Source organism: Sorex araneus, chromosome 1 (assembly GCF_027595985.1).
Source record: "Sorex araneus isolate mSorAra2 chromosome 1, mSorAra2.pri, whole genome shotgun sequence".
Lineage (NCBI taxonomy): Eukaryota > Metazoa > Chordata > Mammalia > Eulipotyphla > Soricidae > Sorex > Sorex araneus.
The window spans coordinates 81,577,708-81,604,399 of NC_073302.1; the positions used below are offsets into that span (position 1 = coordinate 81,577,708).

The 26,692-nt window shown below is 41.0% G+C and overlaps 1 pseudogene; it reads left to right on the top strand.

The window, feature by feature from the left end:
* The first annotated feature begins 3,550 nt into the window (after nucleotides 1-3,550).
* On the top strand, nucleotides 3,551-4,289 carry LOC129402004 (40S ribosomal protein S4-like; annotated as a pseudogene).
* Nucleotides 4,290-26,692: the final 22,403 nt, after the last annotated feature.

Sequence of the window (26,692 nt, forward strand, 5' to 3'; positions counted from 1 at the left end):
TTCAGTGAATGTTGATTTTGGCCTAAACAGTTACATTTTGATTGGGGCTATATTGTTTCTCGCGCTCACCATTATTTTGGATTGGCATTGATTAGAGTAGGGGCAAAAGGGCTATTGGCTTAATATGTAAGGGGTAGCCGGACTGCCCTGGTGAAAGTTCATCATAAAAGTCTTAGATGATGGTGTGGGTCTTACGGGATATGGAAGGTGAGATTAACTGGCATTAGAAGTTGTTCTCTCCAAAACGATGCACACTTCTTTTCTGACCTGGATTTGGGATGGGCCAGGCATAGGCATTACTTTAAAAATGTTCTTTTCCACCGCACTGCACCATGACCTCCACTAAAAGTGGTCTTCCTCCGCTCCTCTTAATCTTGAGATCAAGAAACTTCTGTGCTTTTTTTGTCATTTATTAGTGAATCACCATGGGGTACAGTTACAGATTTACAAACTTTCGTGCTTGCTTTTCAGTCATACAATGATCGAGTACCTTCTTTGCTTTTTATAATGTAAACTAAACCTGCAGAAAATTTAAATCAACACAATAAATAACTTCAACAAATTACTCAAATAGGCAATCATTAAATAGTAGTCTTAGTATAATCTAAAATAATGTGAAATAAGTATTAATTTTAAATAGACTTCAAACAACTAATTTTAAAATAAATTAAATATATCTTTGTGACTGTTTACATTCCTAATTAATGAGTTCAAAGATTGCAATAATTCTTCATACAAATGTTTCAACCCTTTTAAATTTTGTAAGTTTCTTTCCCATTTGTGAATTGCATAAGCAATATCTGCTATACTGAAATCTTTCTGAATATTGCTGAGAAAATTAACCCCCCTCTAGTCATCATCAAAAAAACTTCTTATAAATCAGAAAAAAAGTGACAATCCAGAGTTGATCATTAGTTTGGTATTTTAGTCACTTGATTTTTCTTCTATACAAATTTGATTCACTTTTGACTAGTATACTGAATTGATCTATTTTATTGTTTCTAACATCTGTTTAAAAATATATATGAATAATTAACATCAACTATAAAATGATTACTCCCATGATTGTATCTTCTCTATTTTTTTAAAATTTGGTAAAGGGGTTTGTTTGGTTGGTTGGTTGGCCGGTTGATTTTGGGGCCCCACCCGGGAATGCTGAGGGCTAATATCTGGCTCTATGCTCAGGTGTCACTCCTGGCAATGCTCAGGGTTACTGATGGGGTTCCAACCGATGTGGGTTAAATGCAAGCAAGTGCCTTCTACCCTTCCCACTGTATTATTTCTAGGCCTCAAGGGTACTGCTTTAAAAAGAAATTCTGTGAGAGTAGGCACTGAAATAGACTAAGTGAATAAGCATTTTGATTTAATAAAATTTTGGAAATTTGATTATTAGAATAGCAATACTGAACATTTTAAGTGATTTTCTTATTTCATGTGAATAAGTTTATATGACATATTGAACTGAATATACTATTTGAATAGGTATAGCTTAAGAAAATCATGACCCAGTCCCACAAACTCACTAGAACTAGGAAGCTGTGCTTGGAACTGAGCCATTTCCCTGTGCCAGTGAGTGCCCTCCGAGACATGTAGCAAGCTGGCACCCACAAAGGCCTGAGCTACTAGGGCTAGGGCCCAGATCGGCTCTGGTCAGCCTTTAGCGGAGCATTTATATTAAATCAGGGAATACCCTGAAACCACACCTAGGATAAATTTCTCCCTGCTACCTCCACATGATTTAAAGGCATAAAGAAATCCAATACTTTCTGACATGCATCACTCATAACTTGAGTCCTATAAATAGAAGTAAAATTGTTTTAAATATTTTCATATACACTTGCATAGTAAAAATATTCACATACATTCCATACATAGAAATCAATAAATTTATATGTCTTAAATTGATTAAAGTGTACTTGAAACTTTAAATCTAAATGCCAAAATAAAAGATATTCCATCTTACTGTTCAAATTTGAAGAGAAAATAATTTTTTAAATAGGATTTCACAGCAGCTGAAGAGATAGTACAAGAGCTAATGCCCTGCCTTGCATGCAAATAACCCTTCTTCAATCCTGAGAACCACTAGGAGTGACCCTATTCACCACTAGGAGTGACCCCCGAGCACAGAACCCAGAGCAACCCCTAAAGACCACCCAGTGTAGATCTGTACTAACATGGACAGGACAGGGCCTGTGGAGATTACGCTAAAGGAATGAAGTCAGAAAGAGAAAGACAATTGCCTATGGCATCACTCCTGCATCACTCTAAACAAAGTCAATGAACAAAAAGAAACCTTGAGAGTCTCACCCAAAGTTGGTTGTTACTAGAAATGTTGGGAGATGAGGAAGAGGCAGAAGGAGAAATTGGTGGTTACTAGGCTCTGGTGTGTTTTATTCCTTTTGTCCAGCTAAAAAATGAAACTCTGAAAGTTTATATTATGTAAACATTGTGTGAACTGATGTGACTTCAATCTTAGAAATGATTCTATTTAAAATAAAATCACTGTGACGGAATAGTCCCAATACCAAAGCTTTCCCCATGGAGAGGTTTTCGTTCTAACAGGTGTGCTGTGAGATCTTACCTGTAGAGTCGCACTTGACTCAGCTTTATTGTGTCTGTACCAATAGGCATGTTACTCTGCCTCTCTGTTATCATAGACAAAACATTTGTCGTTATAGTCAGTCCAAAACAAGCCGCAGAAACATTTTCTGACACTGGAGACTGTGGGATGAGCACGACAGGGCTTGGGGGATGCTGTCCAATGACAGCCGAGAGCTCCTCTGTGCCAGCCCCTGGACGCCAGCCAGTCCTGCAGCCCCGATGCTCCCTCAGACAAAGCTCGGTTAACTGCTTGACAATTGTCTATGAAAGTCTACAAAGTGATACAATTATATTCTCAGGTTATTTGTTTATAAGACTTGTTATGTGCATATTGGTAGTTATTTTTAACTTTATAAGGAAAATGTTCCTAGCATAACCATAATCTATGAGTCCTGAATTTTCTGGACTTGATATCGAGGAACACGAGGATACAGAAACAGAGTAGAAAATTATAAAGCAAGTCCTTGGAACAAGGGAACACTGAGGGCCTGGCAATGTTTTACTGAAATCTATTTTCATTATTATTTCACTTCCCTGGCTAATCACTTTATTTCCAGTTACCAAACAAGAGACAGAAGCTTTAGGACTAAAAACAAAAACAAAAACAAAAACCTTTAAAAGAGCTCTTTGGAGGCAACAGCACAGCGGGTAGGGCATTTGCCTTGCAGGCGGCCTACCCGGGTTCAATTCCCAGGAACCGATATGGTCCCCTGAGCACTGCCAGGAGTAATTTCTGAGTAAAACGCCAGGAATAACCCCCGAGCATCTCTGGGTGTGACCCAAAAGGCAAATAAATAAATAAACAAATAAATAGATAAAAAAAGAGCTCTTTGGTGACCTAACTTCTGGATTCTAGAAAAGATGCTCTAGTGATAGTAACTAAACAAGAAAGAGATTTAGTTACTCTTTCCCTTTCTAGCACATCCATGGTTTGTGTCCCAAGAAGTGTATGGCAGCTCCAAAGCACTGGATGGTTGATAAACTGACAGAGGTATTTGCTCTTCGTCCACACATTGGCCTCCAATATCTGAGAGAGTATCTTCCAACACATCCCTTTCCTAAGAAACAGACTTAAGTATGTTCTTAACAGGAGACAAGGGGAAGATCATCTGCATTCAGTGGTTGGTTAAGATTGATGGCAAGTTTCAAACTGATATAACCTGTCTGGCAGCTTTAATGGATGTCAACAGTATTGATAAGATAGAAGAGAATTTCCAGCTGACCTATGAGACCAGAGGTCACTTTCTTTGCTGTTCATCGCATTACTACTAAGGAGCCTAAGTACAAGCTGTGCAAAGTGTGTGAGATCTTTGTGGGCATCAAAGGAATCCCTCACTTAGTGACACACAGTACTCGCACCATTCAGTACCCAGATCCCCTCATGAAGGTAAATGACACCATTCAGATTGATTTGGAAACTGGCAAGGGCACAGGTTTCATCAAACTTGACACTGGTAGCCTTTGCATGGTGACTGGAGGGCAATCTAGGAAGGACGGTGGTCACCAACAGAGAGAGATATCCATGTGGAAGATGCCAGCAGCAATAGCTTTGCCACCCCACCCGCCTCTCCAACATATTTTGTGCTTGGTAAGGGAAACAAACCATAAATTTCTCTTCCCAAGGCAGAGACATCTGCCTCACCACTGCTGAAGAGAGAGACTAAAGACTGAGCCAAGCAGAGCAGTGAGTGAAAAGGCTTTTTTTTTCTTTTTTTTCTTTTTGAGTCAAACCCGGCTATGCACAGGGGTTACTCTTGGCTCTGTACTGAGGAATTACTCCTGGCGGTGCTCAGGGGACCATATAGGATGCTGGGAATTGAACACAGGTTGACCACGTGCAACGCAAATGCCCTACCTGCTGTGCTATGGCTCCAGTCCCCGAAAAAAGCCTTCTAAGGGACAAAATTGGGTGATGAAGGGTCTTATACTTAAAGACAATAAAGTATATATTTATAAGTAGACTTAATTTTTACATTTAGATAATAATCATTTACGATTTGTTGTTTAGGAAAAGATTATTTTTTCTGTAATTTTTACTAATGCCACAGGGTTTAGTGACAATAACTTCTAGAGAACAGAATTAGAAAGAAAAAAAGAGAAAGAAGAAAGAGACGGAAGGAATTGGTTTTTTGTCTTTACTCCTTTTTGTGCACAAAATATAGCTCTAGTCATTAGAAAACACTAAATGACAATCTGAATTAAAATAACTACAGAAACCACAACTTCTAATTAGAACCAACGCTGGCTCTTGCAACAAAACACATTAGCAGCATTAAAAGAGAATACTGACATCCCAGAAGAGGTATGGCACAGGGAAAATATAGCCTCACATCAAAATTTTCAAAAGCAGAAAAACAATAAAAATAAAACAAATACCTTAAGATGATAGTATGTAAAATGACAACTAAACCCATAACGTTTCTAAAAGTTAATACAGTAAAAAAATATAATTACGTACATGAGGGTGTGAGGCCAAAACAAACTTCAATAATGTATTTAGATTTTACGTATGCAAATGGAAGTCAGGTGTCATGTCAGTTGACACACAATACATAAAATAATAAATAAATAATGTGCATACATTTGATATAGTATATATTAATATATAAAATATATATTCCAAAAAACTAGCATACTTATATGTGAATACGATGTTCTATATAGTACTAACCATTTCAGTCATGATAAATAGCATAAAATTATTTTTATAAATTAGAAAAAATAAAATTGTGGTATTAGTATTTTTCAACCATGTTAGACACGTAGCAATTTTCCAACCAGCATTGAAGAACAAAAATTTGCTTACCAATATGAAATATAAAAGTTTTGTGACAAAAATTACTTTGATGCAGTCAGCAGTTAAATTAAATCAAAGGTCGAACACATTCTTTTCTGTATATGCAGCACCAATTGTTGAATCCACAAAATAATACATTTTGAAGCTGAAAACTCATTTTTGGTAATAAAACAGAGCCTGAAAAATGAAAATTCACTTGTCAAAATTTATGTATACAGTCATGAAATCTTGAATAAAATAAAGCAATCACTCCCAGCTAAATATCCACATTCAAATAATCTTCCCCACATTAAATCCTTAAAAAATTAGACACCAATTTTAACACCTTTACTAAAATCTATAAGGTTTTTAAACTAGTGTTAGTAGTAGATAACTATCCTCTGTAGATCATAAAACCAAGTTACTTCATTTAGTAATTTATAATTCTTCAAAGGAGTATCCTATTAGTGTACGTGTTTGTCCCGCATCATCTGCATGTTAGACAAATATATGCAACATAAGTTAATATGTGCAATACTAGTTAAATATGGTAGAATAGCCAGAAAGAAAGCATAATGGTTCAGGCACTCAGCTTTCACGTGGCAAACCAGGTTCCATCTCCCACACCCCCTACGGGCCCCCAGCATTACCAGGCATGATTCCTGAGCACAGTGTCAGAATCAGGATTAATCTCTGAGTAGTTCTCAGGGTGGGCCCCAAGCCAAAAATAAACTTTTCTCTCAAAAGGCAGAAACAATAGCAAAGGTAAAACTTTAAAAATATTTCAGATAAATAGAACATGCCATGCGCAAACTTTAATTACATTTTTTTCCTGAACTTTAAAGATGTGGGATGCAAGTCAGAGGGCTAAAGAATCATCAAGTAAGAAGGTTAATTCCAAACTACAGAATTCAGTAAAGTCAGGAAACAAAGACATTGTAGTTTGAGATATGAGATAGGTTCAAAAAAGTCTATAGAAGCTCTGCTTGCGCCTATGGTGAAAAACATGGAGACAGAGAGTCACTCCAACCCTTAACAAAAAGACAAAAAAAATCTGTATGAACCAAAGAAATCTTAATGGTTTTTCAAGCAAAGAGAAATTTGGGGTAACACAGAATCATCTATTCACCCAAAGAAGGATAGAGAATAACACTATTCCTCTGTCATTAAGAGATGGAAGAGATCAAAGAAAAAATTAGAAAATAGAAAACAATTAGCAAATTTTAATTTTGCCATATGAATAACTAGGTTTAAAATTATCTACAAATATCAGTCAGAAATTATCTAACAGTTGATTTTAAAAAATCAATAGCAAAATAAATGATGCCAACAAGAAACCGACTATAAATGCCAAGAAAGAAAAAAAGAAAGAAAGAAAGAAAGAAAGAGAGAGAGAGCGAAAGAAAGAGAGAAGGGAGGGAGGGAGGGAGGGAGGGAGGGAGGAAGGAAGGAAGGAAGGAAGGAAGGAAGGAAGGAAGGAAGGAAGGAAGGGAAGAAGGGAGAAGGGAGAAAGGGAGAAAAAGAAAGAAAAATAAGGAACAAAAAAAATCACTGAAAAAGGCATACCATGCAAACACTAATCAGTGAAATCTGAACTGGCTAGATTGCTACCAGAATGAACTTCAGAATAAGAACAACATCATGGATAGAGAAAATCACTCTATAACCACAATGCATTGATCACCAAAATGAGCAAACTTCTAAATAACTATGGTGAGACGAAGTCACAAGTAAAGTTAGAAAATCTTTTAAATTATGAACATGAAAAAAGTCATTGTGAGTAAAGCAATGCCAGCAGGAAAAACTCAGAAATCAACTGCATCTGTTAGAAAACGGGGGAACAGAGATAGCACAGGAGTTAAGAGGTTTGCTTCCAATGTGTCTGACCTAGGTTTATTCCCCAGGACCACATACATCCTCTCTGAAATGCCAGGAGTAGCACCATACCCAGAGTCAGGAGTAGACCCTAAGCACCACAAGGGACTGTGGACTTCTCTCCCTACACCCCCATCCGATAAATAAATTGGTAGTGGTAGTGTAACTATTTACATATCTGATTTAGGGATACAAAACATAAAAAGAATGTCAAAATTAGAACGAGTAATTCAGAGGCATTAATCACTAACAATTTAGTTAAAAAATATTCAAAGTTCCTTTTAACTGCTTACCTTCCAAAGATGTGAGAATTTCCGCAGATGCCTTCTTTTTTGGGGGGGAGGGTCACACCAGCAATGCACAGGGGTTACTCCTGGCTCTGCACTTAGGAATTATCCCTGGTGGTGCTCAGGGGACCATATGGGATGCTGGGAATCGAACCTGGGTCAGCCGCATGCAAGGCAAACACCCTATCCGCTGTGCTATTGCTCCAGCCCCGAAAATGGCTTCTTCTAGGAGCTTTTTTTTTTTTTTGTAGAATTTTTTCCTATTTTCTGCAAATAGTTCAATCTTGACTTCTCTCTTTCATATCTGGATGCCCTTGATATCTTTTTTCTGTTTGTTTTTGCCTAATTGCTACAGGACGTACTTCCAGTACTATATTAAATAGCAGTCGTGAGAGGGCAATCTTGTCTTGTAATTAATCTCAGAGGGAAAGCTTTTTAGTTTTTCACCATCTGTAATAATACTTGCTGTGGGCTTATGTGAGATGACTGACTGAACTGAGGAAATTTCTTTCAACTCCCATTTTGTTGAGGGTGTTTACCATGAATGGGTACCGGATCTTGTTAAATGCTTTCTCTGCATCTATTGATGTGATTATATGATTGTCATCTTTTCTTTTTATTAATACGGTGTATTATGTTGATTGAATTGCAAATGTTATACCAGTTTTGCATCCCTGGTATGAGTCCTACTTGGTCGTGGTGTATGATCTTTTTGATGAACTGCTAAGGATCTTCTCTAAGGATCTATCCCTTATGCTCCCCAGGGATATCAGAATATAATTTTCACTGTTTTGCTTTTTTTTACTATCTCTGCTTTTGTTATCAGGGTGATATTTTTCTCATAGAAACTGTTTGGGAGTGTTTCTTCAATTTCCTGGAAAAACTTTGAAAGGATTGATAGTAGGTCCTCTTTAAAGGTTTAAAAGAATTCACCGGTGAATACAATTTGGCTTGGGCTATATTTTCTGGGAAAACTTTGATTACCATTTCAATTCCTTCAATAGTAATAGGTCTGTTCAGGTATTTCAAATTTGGTTCAGCCTTGGGAGTTTACAGTAATATAGGAATTTATCTGTTTCTTCAAGTTTGTCTTGTTTTGTTGCATAAAGATTCTCAAGGTAATCTCTGATGATCCTTTGATTTTCTGTGGTTTCTATTGTGATGTCCCCCCCCCTTCATTTCTGATTCAGTTTATTGGGATTCTCTCTTTCTTTTTAAGTCTTGCTAGTCATTTATTTTCTTTATTTTTTTCAAAGAACAAGTTCTTTATTTCATTGATCATTTGGATTGTCTTTTGAGATTCCAGCTTCTTAATTTCTACTGTTTTATTATTGCCTTCTTGCCACCTGGTTCAGGCTCATTTTGATTTTCCTCAATCGTGGTTGAAGTCGGCCAGCATCTGTGCCGCTTTGCTAATATTTGGCAATATGAGAAAGATGTCATCAGCGAAGCAGAGGTGGTGTAGTTGCCGACTGTCTATCTTCACTCCCATTCCTTCCCGTTCTAGTCATCGCAGGACGTTCTCGAGGGTGTCCCTGAAGAGTTTCGGTGACATGGTATCACCCTGCCGACCCCTCACTTCCTTGTAGAATGGTGAGATCCTGGTGGTGAATCCATCATACAGCTGGAGGAGGATCCTGATGTACTGACTTTGAACGCCTTGTGTGGCTAGGGCTTCGATGACTGCTTCAGTCTCAACAGAATCGAAGGCCTTCTTTAAATCGATGAACATTAGACAGAGTGGCATCTTGAACTCTCGTGAAACTTCAATGAGTTTGGTCACTGTGTGGATATGGTTGATCGTGCTGAATCCTTTTTGGAACCCAGCTTGCTCACATGGTTCATCTGGTGTTCTGCTTATTCTATTCAGGATGACTCGAGTAAACAAATTGTAGACGATGGGTAACGGGCAGATTGGGCAATAGATGCCAATGTTGTGGATGTCTCCCTTCTTGTGCAACAGAATGGTCTTGCTGGTTTTCCTTGGGGACAGAAACTTGCATTCGGACAGGTAGCGTGTGAAGAGCTGAGCAAGTGTATTGACGAGTACTGATGGGAGATTCTTCAGGTGTTTGGGTCTGACCTTGTCTGGACCAGATGCCGTACTTGTCTTTACCGACAAAATGGCGTGTCAGATTTTGGAAGGGAGGACGTTGGGAACGACATATCCATCCTGCGGAATTTGGTATGTGGGCAGGTGGACATGGCTGTCGAAGAGATCAGAGTAGAAGTCATGAGTAATCCTCTCCATTGCCCTTCTGGAAGATGTGATCGATCCATAAGGATGGTGGAGAGCAGTCATCTTGGTCTTGTAGATGGCGAAGGACAGGTGAGCATTGTGAATACTTTTTCTGGCTTCTGCCACATTGGCCAATACTGCTGCTCTTCTCTCTTTGAGGTCTTCCTTTATTGCTTTTCTACACAGCTTTGTGACCTTGGACATTAGCTTCTGGTTGCCTGAGGCTCGTGCCAAACCACATTGGCAAATGAGCTCGAGAGCTTCCGAAGGCAGGAGTCGGTTTGTGTCTTTCCCAATCTTGCCATATTTCACGCAATCATGGAGGTGCTGAACCAGTAGATCGTATTCCTCATCGATGTTGTCAACGGTAGCATCTTCCCACGTTGCCTCAATAGTGCCAAAGAGCTCCCAGTCGGTGGTCATTCTGGGAGTTCTCTTCGTAAACTTAAACACTGCAGTCCTTTCTCCCCGCTCTGTGAAGCAGAATTTTGGATGAAGGTGGTCCAATCCCATTTGGAATATCGGGACAACAGTGACATCGGTCAGGTAAAACCTTCAATTGAATATGATGTGGTCAATTTCGTTGTGGAACTGTCCACCAGGAGACTCCCATGTCCAACGTTTCGATTCAGCCTTCTGGAACTGTGAGTTACTGTGGATGGTCTTAGTCGACATGATTAACTCAGTCTATCACCCTGTTCGTTCCATTCTAGGCCATGGGACCCAATGTGAGTTCTTTGGGCGACCTTCTCGGTCCTATCTTGGCATTAAAGTCATGAACAATGATCTTGTAGAAGGTGTGGTCTTCTTTATAGGACTTCTCCAGCTCCATATAGAACTTCTCAATTTCTTCTTCATCGTAGTTGTATATTGATGCATAGGTGACAAACATAGAAATTGCCAGCAGTGAGCCACATCTATTCAAGCATAATCATCCGATTCAGGTTGTTAGGCATTTGAATCAATCAATGCTCCTGGCTAAGTTCTTGTTGACAAAGACACTGACGCCACCGAAGCCTCTGTTGTCACATGTTCCAAGGGACAGTTCTTCTCCAGTGTGGAAATTGGCCTGATGTGATTGATGCCCTATTGTTTCAGTCAGACCAAGGATGTCATACTTGATCTTCTGTGCTTGCACCATCAGGTCCTTGGTGGATGCTCCCTATGCCAGTGTACTTGCTTTGAAACAGACAGTCATATATGTCTTTCTTCGTTTTGGCAGTCTAGTTCGTCCCTGAGATTTTATCAGGCTCTCCTTGCTCATCCTTCTTACAGCTGCCATATTGGGGGGCTCTTTCGGTGTCAGGCAAATGAGGCCCATTGTTGTTACTGTTTTGGGCATATCGAAATCACCAGAGATAGCTTGACAGGCTTTGTTGTGCTGGCGGGGTACTCTCAGTAGATTGCCGGGCTCTCAGTGAGGGATGGAGACTTTTAGAGGGGCTTCCAATCACCCTTACAGGTGTTCCCATGGTTCACGCCATATTTGAACTCCATCAAATATGGTGCAAAAATTATGGGAAAAAGGTAGTAAGTGTCCTAAGCTGTGTACTGGAAAGCGGCCTGGAGCATGGCAGTGGCTGAGTATTTCACTTTAAATTTCTTTCAGAAGTTTTGAAATTTGAACTAAATAGGTCTTTTAACTCCTTTGTTAAACTGAGGGGTTTTTGTTTTTCACATAATTGCAATTTGGTTTATTACTATTCTGTATTTATGTTTGCTTGTTTGTTTACATGTAAGAATAAATTATGGTTCTGTGTATTGGTTTTGTAGCTTGCTACTTTACTATATAAATATATTGTTTTGAGGAGTTATTCAGAGAAGCCTTTATGGGTTCATACATACAATATTTCTTGCAGTGTTTTGCAGGTTTTAATAAGTAAATCTTCCCCCTCCTTTTTAAAAATTGATTCAGTGTTACCTAATCTTTTTCATAATTAGAAGCGGGATTTTTAAATTTATATCCCTCTTATAACATTGCTTACATATAAAATCACAAAAGATTTTCCTGTTTGCTTGTGTAAGCTGCTACTTTACTGTGAGGATTTATTGCTTCTAGGAGTGTTTAATTTGTGATTGGTTTTGCAGTCTCAGGGTTCTTGATATGTCATCTGTAAATAGTAAATTTGACTTTGCCAATTTGAACACTTTAATTTTTTCTTGCTTAATTTCTGTGGCAGCAACTTGCAGAACTCTATTGAATAACAGTGCTCTCAATATATTGTTACATCCATAACAGATTTGGGAAGCGATGCACTGAAGAAACAAATGTTGATTGAAGCTGACTTCAGATTACACCATGTCACCATAACACTAGATAGAAAATGCTTTATCTGTGAAACAAACAAACAAAGAACCCTATAATGTATACACAGAATAAAATAAGTGATACACACTATGCTAACATACACATACAGAAAACAGAGGCAGTAAGAAAAATAGAAAACCAAGAAAAGTAAGACATACATGACATTTTTCCCTTTCTGCTATTTGGGCCATTCTCAGTGGTACCTGAGAAAGAGTCCCAGCTGTTTGCTTGGGGACTTCCTGGTGGAACTTAGGGGGCCAAGAGGTGCCAGGGACCCTACACAGGAGACCCATGTGCAAAACATGCTCTCAAGGATCTGAGTCACTGCTCTGGACAGAGGATTATTTTTCTTACTGGCAACAGTGACTCCTTCTCAAATGGCAATTACTTTTAATAAAAGTTAACTTTCCCCAATAAAAAAAAAACATAAAGTAGCCAAATACAAAAAGCCAAATACAAAAGCCAGTAACCTACTTTATATTGTCTACAGGGAATTCTCCAGCTCTACAGACACACAAAGGTCAAAAAAATGGAAAAAGACTTCCCATGCAAATAGTAGCCAAAATGGAGAAGCAAATGCGACCACAATAGCCGTAGACAAAGCACTTACCGAGGAAGCCTGTATGAGTGTTTGCATGCACCCATGTGTCCAGGAGACCTGAGCACCGGTGCTGGAGAGGCAGGAACCTTGAGTGCAGCGAGTGAGTCCACGGAAATGTGAGGTCTGGGAAACTGGTCTGCAGCAGGAAATGAGGCAACCAGGGCTGTGCTCCCCAACGAACTGGGTTCACGTTTCCAGGAACAGCCCCGACCTTCTTCCAGGAACAGGCATAGTAGAGGATGCTATTTTCTAGAGCCCTGTAGAAAAATCTCCAGAGTTTGTGTAGTAGTTTAGGGGACTGGAAGGAGTGAGGAGCTCTCTTGGGCCTCCCATCCTGTGCAGCAGTTGTTGGAACATTGTGTGACTGAAACCCAATCACAAACAACTTAGTAGCTGTATGTCACAGTGATTGAGTAAAATCAATCAATCAATCAATAAATTTTAAAGTTATTTTTAAAATATCTCCTCTCAGGCAGGAGGTCTGGTCCGTGGTTGGGAGCTTGCTAGCAGTGTGTGTGTGGGCTCGGGGGAGCAGTTAGGAGAGAGAGACGACCATTATGACAATGATAGCTGGAAAAGGTCACTCCCCACAAGTACTGAGAGCTGAGAATAAAGGGACAGACATGACAATCATTTATAGCAAACCATAAACCCAAAAGGTAAGACAGAGGGAGGGAGGAAGAAGAGTGTGTGAGTGCTGTAGAGGCAAGTTGGGTGGGTGGGAGTGGGGATGGCAGGAGGGAAACGGGAGACATGGCTGGTGGGAAATGTACACTGGTGAAGGAATCTTGTATGACCGACACCCAATGATGAAAAACTTTTTAACCATGGATCTTACGGTGACTCAAGTGAAAAAAACACCTCTCATAGAGGCAGACTGAGTGGTTGGTGGAAGGTGAAGAGGTGGTGAGGGTATTCACGGAGGGAAGTGTGCACTAGTGAAGGAACTGGTGTTAAGATACTAATATGCCTCCACCCCAACCATGAGTAACTATAATTCACAGTGACTAATCAAAAATTTTAAATTATAAAATCAATTAAGAACTCCACCAAATGACCAGTGGGAGATCAGTTCTTTTTTTTAAAAAAAAAAACTTATAGTAATATTTAATTTAATTAAAGAGCTGTGATTTTGCAAACTTATTGATAGTTGAGCTTTACCCATGTATCATTTCAAAACGAATCCCACCACCAGTGCCAAGCGTTTGAAGGAACTGCTGGGCCGCAGTCTTCTGAATCCAGATGTGCTCTCTCCTCCTGAGGCCAACAAGGGCACAGGAGCCTTGGCGAGGACCCGCCAGGGATCCCAGGGCTCTGCAAGGGGTCAGATGGTGGCAGGCAGCCAGGATGCTGGCCTGCAACTCCCACAGTGGCCGCAGGTGGGACAGCAGAGGCAACGCCGTGCTGTGCCCCTGAAGTCACACAGCCTCTAAGGTGAGGTGTGGGTCCAGTCAGCACCAGCCGACTCCCAGCACAGCGGCCTGAGTCCGCAGAGCCTCTCTGCGCTCTACCCTCGCTCCATGGAGGTGCATAATAGCAAAAAGATGCTCAGCACGAGTGCGTGCGCGTGCAAGAACTTCTGGCAAAGGCCAGAGTCTTGCACGAGGCCAACCGGAGTTCAATCCTTGGGACCCCAGATGTCCCTGAGGCCTCCAGGAGAGATCTCTGAAATGCAGAGCCAGGGTAAGCCCAGAGCACTGCCGGGTGTGGCCGCGAAAGAAACAAACTAAACCAAAAGAAGAAAACCTGGAGGCGGTTGAATGCAGCCTAAAGCTGCAGTGCTGACCCTCTAATGGCCGTAGCCATGCCGTGGCCCTGAGTGTGGCAGCTGCAGACTTGGTCCATCTTGGGCACCTTTGTGTGTTCACCACCCGCATGTGCCTCGGGGGAGCTCTCAGCACTTGGTGCCCTACACGAAGCCGAAGGTCCAGAGGCCCATCATCAGGATGTTGCCGGTGTAGGGCTCACACAGCTGGGCGTCTCTGAAGTTGATGACTTTCCTAGTCACCTTCCTGAACAGCCAGTTTTCAACCTGGAAGCCATGTTGAAAGGACCGAGAAGCACAGGTCCTCACTTCCCTTCTGCTGCTGCCTACAAGGCCCAGGGGAGAAATTCTGCTGCCCTGGTGCAGGGGGGATGCTGCAGTGTGTCAGGATCAGACTGGTCCCCACCATTATCGCTGAGACCTGTGAGACGTGCAACATCTACAAGTAGGCGAACTTGAGCTTGTCGAGAGCTTGCGGGCATTTGGTCATCGTCACCAGTGTGTCACAGGTCTTTGCCCTGTACAGTCTCCTGATGGTTTATTAAATACCGAAGCAGGATCTGAACCCATCCAGCAATGGGGACGTTCTTTTATGTGAAGCTTGTGTTTATCTTACCGTCTGGCAAGAAGGAGTGTGCACCTCTTTGTTCTTAGAAATGTGGCATGACATCACATGTCACATTTCTAAGAACATTCTTAAAATTCTAAGGGAAAACTGAAGAATGAAATTTTCTTCAGTTTTTTTTACTTCTTCAGATAATTAAGAGAAATCAAACCTGTTGTCTTCATCACCAGACACACCGGTCGTCGCTCTTTTCCGCTTCTCCACCTCCCACTCCTAGTTATCAAGAGCTTGGATGCACACTGATACCACAGAATGCGCCTTGTACAGTTATACAGATGTATAACTTAAGACCTGTCAACTGACAGACGAACACATGGAAGAAGCCGAACCTTTAAGCATCCATGGTCCAGGGCTGCACTGTGCTGCATTCCTTTGCCCGGAGCCGAGGGCGATGGGTCGGTAGCCAATCTATGGAGAAGACTTCAGACAGAAGGACGGTCAGTTCCAGGTACAGGTCCAGTTCTGCCCAGAGTCATTAGGCTCACCTTGACCTGCCTCCATGAGGCATCCACATCCTGGGCAAGCAGAGAGGGAGTGTCCCAGTGTCTGCCCACAGGAGCTGAGCGGGGGAGGGGAGAAAGAAAAAGAAAGAAGGAAAGAAAGAAAAAAAAGAAAGAAAAAGTGCAGAAAGAGAGAGAGAGAGAGAGAGAGAGAGAGAGGTATAGAGGCAGCCAGATGGGGGGAGGGGGGAGGGAAACTGGGGACACATTGAGAACATGCAAACTGCTGAAGGGATGGGTGTTGGGACACTATAACTGTAACCCAATCATGAAAAACTTTATAACTGTGTAACTCATGATGATTCAATACAAAAACATTTTAAGTGTCTCTCAAATCCTGTGTGTTTGTGTCTGTGTGAGTGAGTGTGTGTGTGTGTGTGAGTGAGTGTGTGTGTGTGTGTGTGTGTGTGAGAGAGAGAGAGAGAGAGAGAGTGTGAGAGAGAGAGAGAGAGACACTATCTTTGTAGTCAATGTACTGTATGTATGTGAAATCCTGGAAAGTTAGAGCCAGGTTGAAATAGAATTAAAGGCCCTTAGTACAAGCTGGAGTTCAGTTGTGAAGTCATATGTACCAATATTTAGAAATATCTGGTTTTGGAGATATTTTTAATGATTGTAGACTAAGGACTCCACCCAGCAACTTAGTGAAGTTGAAAGGAGAACAAGGCAGCTCGAACCCTGGAGGACTTACAGTTTACTTGTGAAGAGTCAGCCCTGACCCTAACTGGAAGAGGCCACCTTAATATAGGAGCAGCCTGGAAGTTGTCTTTCCTGGCAGTTTCATTAAAGCACTGTAGGACTGTCACTGTTGCCCCATTGTTCATTGATTTGCTTGAGCAGGCACTAGTAACGTCTCCATTGTGAGACTTGTTGTTACTGTTTGTGGCGTATCGAATACGCCACGGGTAGCTTGCCAGTCTCTGCTGTGGGGGCGGGATACTCTCGGTAGCTTGCCGGACTCTCCGAGAGGGGTGGAGGAATCGAACCCGGGTCGGTCACGCCCAAGGCAAACGCCCTACCCTCTGTGCTATCGCTCTGCTCTGCCTCAAGTTACTAATGGGGGAAATTGGAGACAAGATCTCTCTATTACTCACAATTGCTTATTAGTCTACAATTGTCTCCAAGTAAGTTTTTGTTTGCTTGTTTTGGAGTCACACACACCAATGCTCTGGTCTTATTCCTGACTTTGTGCCCAGGGTTCCCTCGGACAGTGTTCGGGGAAATATGTTGGGTGCCGGGGATCGAACCTGCTCAGCCACATGCAAGGCAGGTGCCCTCCCCCTGGCCTGTCTCTCTGGCTCTCAAATATGTTAAAGTAATTGAATTAAATTTGTCATGAAAGTTCTAAAGCTATGATGTTGAAATAAATAAGTAGGTATTGTTTTGTGAGATGTTTTGTGAAACAAGGCTTCCCAGAGCTAAGCTCTAAGGAAAATTTTGGATAGGAAGCAATGAGTTGTGAGGAACGGTCATTCCATGAAAAGAATGGAATAATAAGACATCCTATAATATTTGCTTTTTTATAAATTAAGAACCATTTGGAAGACATTGTCATTAAAAAAGATCCTTAGAATTTTGAGTATATAACTATAAAATTAAGTATATAACTTGGAGTTAGTTATATAATAAAGTAATTTACCACTGAATCACTGTTTCACTGTCATCGCATTGCTCATCGGTTTGCTCCAGCAGGCACCAGTAATGTCTCCGTTGTGAGACTTGTTCTTACTGTTTTTGGCATATCAGATATGCCATGGGTAGCTTGCCAGGCTCTGCCATGCAGGCGGGATACTCTCAGTAACTTGCCCAGCTCTCCGAGAGAGACGGAGGAATCGAACCCGGGTTGGCCGAGTGCAAGGCAAAAGCCATAATTTTAATAAGCATTTTAAGACTGTACTGCTAATTATTTTGCATAAAGCATAAAAATGCATTTCATTAAGACAAATTATCTTTTATGGTAGTTTTGATACCATGTCTGAAAGACAGTCATGACTTACGTCCTAGGCATAAATAAATTAGTGCTTGATATGATCACCTATGTGAGTGTTTTAAACTCTTTGATATATGCTTTCCTAGAAATTCTGGTTTTAAGGATACAAAATAAGCTCAGCTTAATTTACAACAGGAGCAAAGTTTGCTGGAGCAAAACTGTAGTATGTAATTGTCAACTGTAAGTATTCTAAGGTTTTTGGCTATTTACAGAATGGTGTGCTTCTGTTTGGTTTTTGTTACACTCGAAAGTTTTGTCATATTCTATATATCAATATTTGTCTGGTCTATGCATGTGTTAGACACTGTGAAACGGTGGCTCTTAAATCAGGTTTGTGAATGTCACCACTATTTTACACTCAGAACTGTGGTAGGATGAGAATCCATGTGTCCGTGCTTTGCTATTACTACATGAGACCACAGCACGGGCACTTCATAGGAGGGTTCCACTCTATTGCTCCAAGAGACCACATGTATAGAGATAGGTGATAGGTGACATGAGACCACAACATGGGCTCTTCGTAGGAGGGTTCCACTGAACAAATAAAATGGCAAAATAAAAAGGAGCACAACCTGAGACAGTCAGCCCCCCTCCCCTTAGCAGAAGTGAGAGCTGGGACTACTGAGATATTACCAACTCAGGCTGGTCATGGCTTTATAGTATGATATTCTTAAAAGTAGTTTGAGTGCTTTATGAATAGAGAGTTTTAGGAAAACAAAGTGTGTCTTATGGTAAAGGGAACTTGAGGTTTTAAATATTGTAGCAGAAGATATTGTCTCATGTGAAAATGGCCTTTAATAAAAAGGAGGAAAAATAGAAAGCTAGAAGAAATATTTGACATCAAACTAAGGTAGACATAACTGATTTTAAATGTTGTCCCCTTTCATAAAATGGGTGTTAATTTTCAAGGACTGTTTTAAAGATATAAATATAAACGGTGTCTGGTGTCGGCTCGAGCTCCGCCGAGATTCAACCCGGGTGGGCATGCCTTTGCACAGCCGCTTTGCTGCGGAATGACCAGGATCCAGAGCCAGCTATATCACTTGGGGTCCCAGCGAGTGCTTACAGCCATGTCTCCAGACTGTGAACTAAGCTTTTGCTCCATGCTGCCCCAGGAAGGGAAATGATGCAATTTCCAACTTAAATCTCCCTGGACTTAATTACTAAAATACAGAAATCCTAAACCGCGCGGCCGTTACTGCGGCCTTGCGACTTTATATCTCTTCATTCTCATCAGTGGAAAACTAATTATCAAATGTGTCCTTGTCAATAGGGCCGTATTCTTGGGGGATAAACTCCAACAAGAATAGTGAGTTCTGTGTTGAAACTCCAACAACAATAGTGAGTTTTGTGTTGAAATATGGAATGTAATTAAGGTAAAGAGAAAAGGAAGTGAAATTTATCAGTTATGCGGGGGGGGGCGGGGATGGGGGGTTGTAGGTATACTGGGTATTTTTGTTTTGGTTTGGTTTTGGTTTTTTCTCTTTGTTTGGTGGTGGAATATGGGCACTGGTGAAAGGACGCATGTTTGAGCATTGCATAACTGAGACATAAGCCTGAGAACTTTGTAACTTTCCACGTGGTGATTCAATAAAATAAATTTCTTTAAAAAATGGACAAAATAAAAAAATAATTAAAAAATAAATATAAACGGTGTCTGACATTATCTAAACTGTGTACTGCAGATGGGGGGGAAGTGTGGTTAAGCTAAATATTACATCAAATAGAATGTTTTTATACAATTTTAATGTTTCAAAGAAATTAAGGAGGTCAGAGAGATGATACAGCAGGTGGAGTGTTCGCCTTGCGTGTGACAGACCAGTTTGATCCCTACATGGTCCCCTGAGTCCTGCCAGGATTCCTGAGCACAGAGCCAGGCACAAGGCCTCAGCACCACTGGGTGTGCATGCCCTCCCCCACCCACAACCTTTAACCAAACTAAAAGAAGAGAAAAAGATAAAAGAATAGAAAAGAAAAAGATTTTGTTATCTGTGTAACAAAATATTGAAGATGAGCATAAATTTAAATAATTTGGTGCGTGATCATATCACATGTTTGAAGTGAATTCAAAAAATTTTTGTGTCTTTCGGTTAATTACCTGAGTACTGCACATCAGGATGTCAGTGAGATATTTGCTTGTATCTTTCCTTAATGACTTTTGTGTGTTTTTGCTCATGTCAATCTCTTGTTTTGCTGGACAAGCAAAACATAAAGCTGTGCTTTTTGTATGAATCACCATGGAAGTTAATTAACTCTAACTCTAAAATACTGGCGTGCGGGTGGACTCTGATTAAAGCACCTGGGCTCTCACCAAATTCACTTATTTTAAGCTTCCGTTTCCTTACATTGATCTTAATTCCTAATACCTCCCTGGATGGCCCTGAGACAAGCACTACACTAACCGGGCTTCTCCATGGGAGAAGTGTCAGGCCCCACATGAACTGTAATTGGATAATGGCTCTATTTTGGAACAGGCTGAAAGGAAGCAATTGACAAGGAAGCTAAGGGATTGGAAAAGCGAAAACAAACGTGCCTGAAGCCTGTAGTTTGGGGGCAGGACCAGGTGTTCCCACACTAGCCATCCTGCTCTAACCTCTTAGCTCTGAGACCATTTGAGCTCAACGTAAAGTTTTAGATAAAAAGATTATGTACATTCATTGTTGATACAAAATGACTGCTAATGTTTATTTGGAAGTATATGTAACCAGCTCTCACCCCGTCGCCCTATGGGATGTGACCTCTTCATAGGTCATTCCATGCATTATTATGGATTGAAAGGCTCAATATTGCTAAAATTATTAATCTTCCCTAGCTCTTATATATTCAACATAATCCCCATCCAAATTCAGATGCCATTCTGCAAGGACCTAGAAAAGTCAGCAAGATAGTTTGTATGGAATCACAAGAAGCCACGAAAAGCCAAATCCATACTGAAAAAGAAGAGATTTGTAGTATCTCATTACCAATAATTTGAAACAATATTATAAAATGATAGGAATTAAAACTGCAAGGTAACGGAATAAAGGTAGACTTTATCCAAGTGACTTGGATGAAGGTACTGTAAGGTACTGGATTAAAGTTAGGTTTGGTGATCAATGTTCAGAATTGCATACCCAAGAGGAAAAATATATTTCTAGAGATAACTTTGATAAAAGGAGGTGAGAACATGAAAAGGAGTAAAGATTGCCTCTTCAACAAATGGTGCTGGGAATAATTGGATAACCACAGGTAAAGCATTAAAGCTGGATCCATATCCAAAAGGCCAATCAAAGTGGATAAAAGACCTTGAGATCTGACTGGAAACTATAAAGTACACCAAGGAAGATATGGGTAGAGTAGTCTGAATGCTCTTCAATGATATGACTGTAGAAGGAAACAGAATCAAAAATAAACAATGGGACTATATTAAATTGTTTCTGCCTGGCAAAATAAAAAGCTGAAACGAAAAGACAGCTAACTGAATATGAAGAAACTTGCATTCAACGTGTCATAAAGGGTTGATCTCCAGGATATTTAAACTACTCAAAGTGATTAATGACAACTATCCAAAGACCTTATCAAGAAGCGGGAGGAGGAAAAGATGAAGCGATAGTACAGGAGGTAGGGCCTTTACTTTCCCCACAGCCAACCCTGGTTCAATTCCCGGCATCCCATACGATTCCCTGAGAAGTAACTGCTGAGGGCAGACCCAGGCAGATCCCTGAGCACTCAATTTCACAAAACTGAGATGGGCCAGAGAGATGCTACTTTTGTTGGAGGAGCCAGATTGATAGTGGTGCAGCAGGAGCTGCTCTCTAACCCTTTCTTCCACGTGAGGCCACCGCCACTCACACGGACAAGATCCCTATGTTCCTCACCATCACTGGACCTCCCAGCTGTGCCCCAGCAGTTTGTCTTTTTTAGTTCTGGGTTTGCTACTCTTTGTCTCTTATATTCCTGGTTTTGCTACTCTGGCCAGGGCCATATGCCTGTTGGTGAGAGTCCTGTGCTCAGTACCTTGTAACTACCTGGGTGTATGAGCCCTGCCTGTACCTGAACTATCCTGAGCATCAGAGCCCTGCCTCTAACTTCCTGAGTCTGGGCACAAATAGTACTGGGCTCTGTCTCATGGGGCACCACGCTATCTGATCCCCTGGGGGGGAAGGTATACAGAATGCATGTTCTCAACGTGGGAAAGAGACAGAGACAGGCAAAGAGATATAGAAAGGGACAGAGAAACAGGCTGAGAGAGAGAAAGAGAGAAAGAGAGAGAGAGAGGGAGAGAGAGAGAGAGGAGAGAGAGAGACAGAGAGAGAGCCCCAACTTGGGGCCAACTTGGGGCGTCCTTTAATCGGCTGCCAAATCCTACCCTCAACATTCCCATGCTGTGTTCTGATTGGCTACCAGTTCCATGGGAAGAGATGGAAAGTGACCTGGGGCTCTACACCTCAGCTCCTGCTGTGTTCTTCCCCCCCCTCAGGAGTGGTTACCCTAAATTATTTTACGGGTTGGCAAAGGCGTCTCTTCTAAAATTTCTTTCTGCTGGCAAGTGGACGCTCATTTCGCTTGGGACTCCTAGGGTTCCACTCTTGCTTCCTAACTGAGCAGTGGTGGAGTAGCCGGTTTCTATGATGGCTGGTCATATAATTAGTGAGGTTCCAAGACTCGAGATGCAGACATGGTCAGACCCGTGACTACTAAAAACCATTTCACTAAGACCAGGGAACTTTGGAGAAAGTATTCCCAAGAAACAGAAAATATAAAAATATCCCTTAACACCCATAGAAAGATATCGAACTATTTACAAGTGAAGAACACATTTAACTATTAGCCTCGAAGAGATAATTTGCATCTTCCAAATTTTGTGCTTCATAGTTCTTGTCCCTGTGGTTTGTGTTGGAATCCAAAGCAATTATTTCTGTGACCTGGGTTTTAGTGGGTAGTCCTCTAATCAGTGACTATTATTATCATGGAAATGGGTTTCTGCAGAGGTTTGCTCTGTCTATTTGGACATTTACATTTCCAATGCCCTTCCTGATGGCAGTAGTAACATCTGCCATTTGAGCTGGTCTTGAAGCCCTCAAATGCAACATCAATTCGGGTTTGATTCTTTCTTGTGTACTCTGTGTCCTGTGTCCTTGATTTCAATCGACTTTCTATCTCACTTTCAGTGGTTCTAGACTAACCTCTGGAATCAAGCCTAATATTTGAAACTTTCTCTGTATATCCAGGCAGCCTATGCTGCCAGGAGGTACAGACACGCCTCACTCGTGGGTGCTTACCCGTCAGGCATTAAGGATGCTGTATCTGGTGAGGGAAGGAAGGTATTGTCATTCGGATATATTGTCAGTAGGATATTTTGCTAATATCCTAATGTCATTAGGATATTTTGCTCCTGTGTATGTACACAGGTTACTTTTGATATCAGGAAAAAACTTCTAATGTAAAATGTGAGTCCCAGGCCTCGCCGATATGAAACCAGTAAACCCTGAAAAATGAGCAAAGAGACTTAAGGGGGTACAAGAGGGTATCTCTTAGACTGACTCGAGGCACTCAGGAAGGCTACATCCTCAGACTTGTGTAACTCACTGGGTGGTGGCACAGGGGCCAGCGAAATGTTTCTTCTGCTTTTATGTTTTTATTTGGGAACTGCCAAATGGTTCCAGATGACACACCATTGGGATGTCCAGTGAACAACCGGGGAAAGTTTGATTTGACGCTTCTCCATAAGGAAGGACTCATCCACTTTTGTACCAAGTGTGGCCACAACACAATTAGGGAGGTCAGGAGGTATGGCCAGCACAAGGAAGTACAAACCAACCACAATGCTGTCTGGGAACTGGATTAGTTTTGTAGAAATATGGGTAAGCACATTGTTATTTTATGTTCACCTGTTTTATGCTCTATGAGCAAAACCCGGACTCTGCTGGAATTGTAAAGTGGAACCCTCTTTTCTTGCCAAAGAACAAACCTGGAGTCAGGTGGGCCGAGAGCTGCAATAGCATTATGACTGTGGCCCTGAACAAACTCCCATAGATACTTTTGCATTTTGGAGGCTAATAATGGATAATGTCAGCTTATCCTCAGTGCCAGCAAGAAAAGATGGTGGTGAGAGTGATGATACCACTGCTGCAAATTGCACAGGCACGCTGGAGGGTCCCGGTTGGGAAGTGTGGGAGACGCCCCCACTGCCCCTGGGACACCCCAGGAATGGGACACTATTTGGTAAGCATCCTGACATGACAGGAACAGGCTGGGAAAGCCCCTGCCTAGTTCAAAACAAGAAGCTTTGTCAAACAGGGCAAGAATAAAATTAGTTTTTGTGCTTTCTTATGCTGCTACTTAAAACTTTGGTATGTACCAATGGCCTCAGTGTGTGTGTGTGTGTGTGTGTGTGTGTGTGTGTGTGTGTGTGAGAGAGAGAGAGAGAGAGAGAGAGAGAGAGAGAGAGAGAGAGAGAGAGCGAGAGAGAGAGCATGTTAGGATTGTAAAGTTGTTAAATGTCTGGCGTGAAATCTTATAATTTGAGATAATGAAGAACGTAAGCTAAAGTTAATAATGGTAACATCTGACCACCTTAAGTTTGCAACAACTTTGTCATCATTTATTTTGCTGGCATTATATTATCAAGAGCGCTTTCCTGACCCAATGAACAAGCAGGAAACAGGCTGGCTAGGGTGAGAGATCAAGGCAATCCCAATGGATTGACCCACAAGGTTAATTTCTGCCCTGGGGAATGCCCCTTCCTTTCTCAGTCCATCAGTTTTCTCCCTGACTTTCCAGAGGGGTCAGATGGATGGATCGATCAAAAATATGTGTGTGCACACATATATGTGATGTTTGTTGTCTTTCTGTCTGCCTGTCTGTGTTGAGTACTCAAAAATTCGAGTCAGGGCAAGCAGCATTTTCACAAGACGTCAGAGTACAACTCAGCAATTTAAAAGGTCTGGTTGTTTGGGGGGCTGGAGCCATAGCACGGCAGGTAGGGCGTTTGCCTTGCATGCACGACCCGGGTTCGAGTACTCCATCCCACTCAGAGAGCCCTGCAAGCTACCAAGAGCATCCCACCTGCAAGCTCCCCTTGGCCTATTCGATATGCCAAAAACAGTAACAAGTCTCACAATGGGGACGTTACTGGTGCCCGCTTGAGCAAATCGATGAACAATGGGAGGACAGTGCTACAGTGCTACAGGGTGTTTTTGGAGCTTGTTGACCAGATTTAAACAAGGATTTCTCAGCAAAATGTTGAGGCTACAGAGAAATTGAAATTCTCTATCTAAAATTTTTAATTGGAAAGACATTCGTGGATATTAGCCGTTGAAATTCTTTTGAGCTTCAGAATCTGCTTTATCTAGAAAGGAGCTGCCCAATTAGAAGCTGAAACGAAAGTGAAATTAGAGTTCAGAGAATGCAAGGCTTCTCTGCATTATGCACAGAGAAGGTTATAAGCCTCAGCCAATTTTAATGAAAGATTAGGATTTGGTCACCTTACAAAACAACAGAGGCATAGAAGTCACTAAAGTAAAGTTTTCTTATGTTTCCATAAACGTTGGCAGCTCAAGTGATTTCATATGCTGATATGCCAATATAGGTATATTTGTTTGCATCTGCATTGGATTGTTAAAATGTTAATTGAAATAACATTTTATGTAAATAACATAGTATGTACCTAAAACAGGTTCATAGAGTAATGGTTTGGTTCCAAACATGAGTTTCTCAAGATATAAAATTGACCGCAAAACTTATCCTATCAGTGTTTATTTGATCTCTGGGACTTTTTGGTAATTAAAATTTCTAGAGCCATGATAACCTGAAGCTACAGCATTGTGCCTTTGTAAAAGTTTTAAAGACAACAGGTTCTCCTGCTGAAATTTCACAACAGCTTCAAGTCTTCTTGCTGAAGGAAAAAGGGTGAGTCACTTCAAATCCAAGCAGCTGAAAACCGCCCTTTTGGCTTTAGTTTGCAGCTGAACAGAGGCAGCTGCCCCTCCCCCTTGACCCTCCATCTTTTCTCAGCAGAGGCCAATTAAAAGCTGAGAATGGTGAAAACTCACAACCCTGCTGATTTTAGTTTTTAAGTTAAAAAGTTAATATCTAAAACTTAAAAGTCTTTAAATGCTTTCTAAATAGAATATATCCAAAAAACAAATACGTATTTGTGGTAAAAAAAGAATTTAAGGTTTTAGGTATTCTGGCAGGAGAGTTTTGTGTCAAGAATTATGGAAGAAAATAGGATGTAAAACAGAAAACTAGAAGGAATATTTGATCTTCGTACTAAGATAAACATAGACAATTCCAAAACTTTGTTCCCTTTCTCTATATTAAGTTAATTTCAAGGTTGTTTAAAAATACAGGCTTAACCTGCATCTCTGAGTTGTGTACTGAAGAAAAATACAAATTAAGGTTAAAGTCATTTAATAAATAAACTATAGAATGTAGTCCACTGGGAGTGATGAAGTGGGCAAAGATTGAAGGAATATGTAAGGAAATGAAATATATGCATTTTGTGAGCATTTTAACCCTCTTATATCCATGTTTTCCTACACTTTTGAATCATGAACTCTAGCATTTTTGTCATCCTCTGGAAAAACTGATCATCGTTACCCTGCAACTTGGCTTACCTAGCCCCACTGCCATTAAAAGATGGCTTTTATACTATCCCTGTGTCTGAAGGTGATAGTAAGCGATTTGCTTTCAGTGTCTCTAGTACTAATCTGAGCCAACCCTAGCACAGGTATCAGTGGGTTGTCCCGCCTCAGCGCATGAAAAATAGTCCTACTCTTTGCCAACAGTATATCGCTGCCACTCTAAGGCCTGTAGGGGATGCTTTGCAGGAAATAACTATTATACACTATCTGGATGATATACCTATAGCTGTTCCTTAAGAACATGCACTTGATAATGATTATCAGTTGTTAAAGCAAGAGCTAACTGAGCGTGGACTGTACATTGCTACTGAAAAGATTCAGCGCCTTTGGAATATTTAGGAGATTGATTATTGTAGGATATTTTCATCCCATAAAAACTCTAAATCAGAACTGATTCCTTGGAGACACTTAACGATTTTCAGAAGCTCCTTGGATTAATTATAAATGAGATTAGGCCATCTTTAAAATTGACTACTGGAGATCTTAAACCTCTCCTCA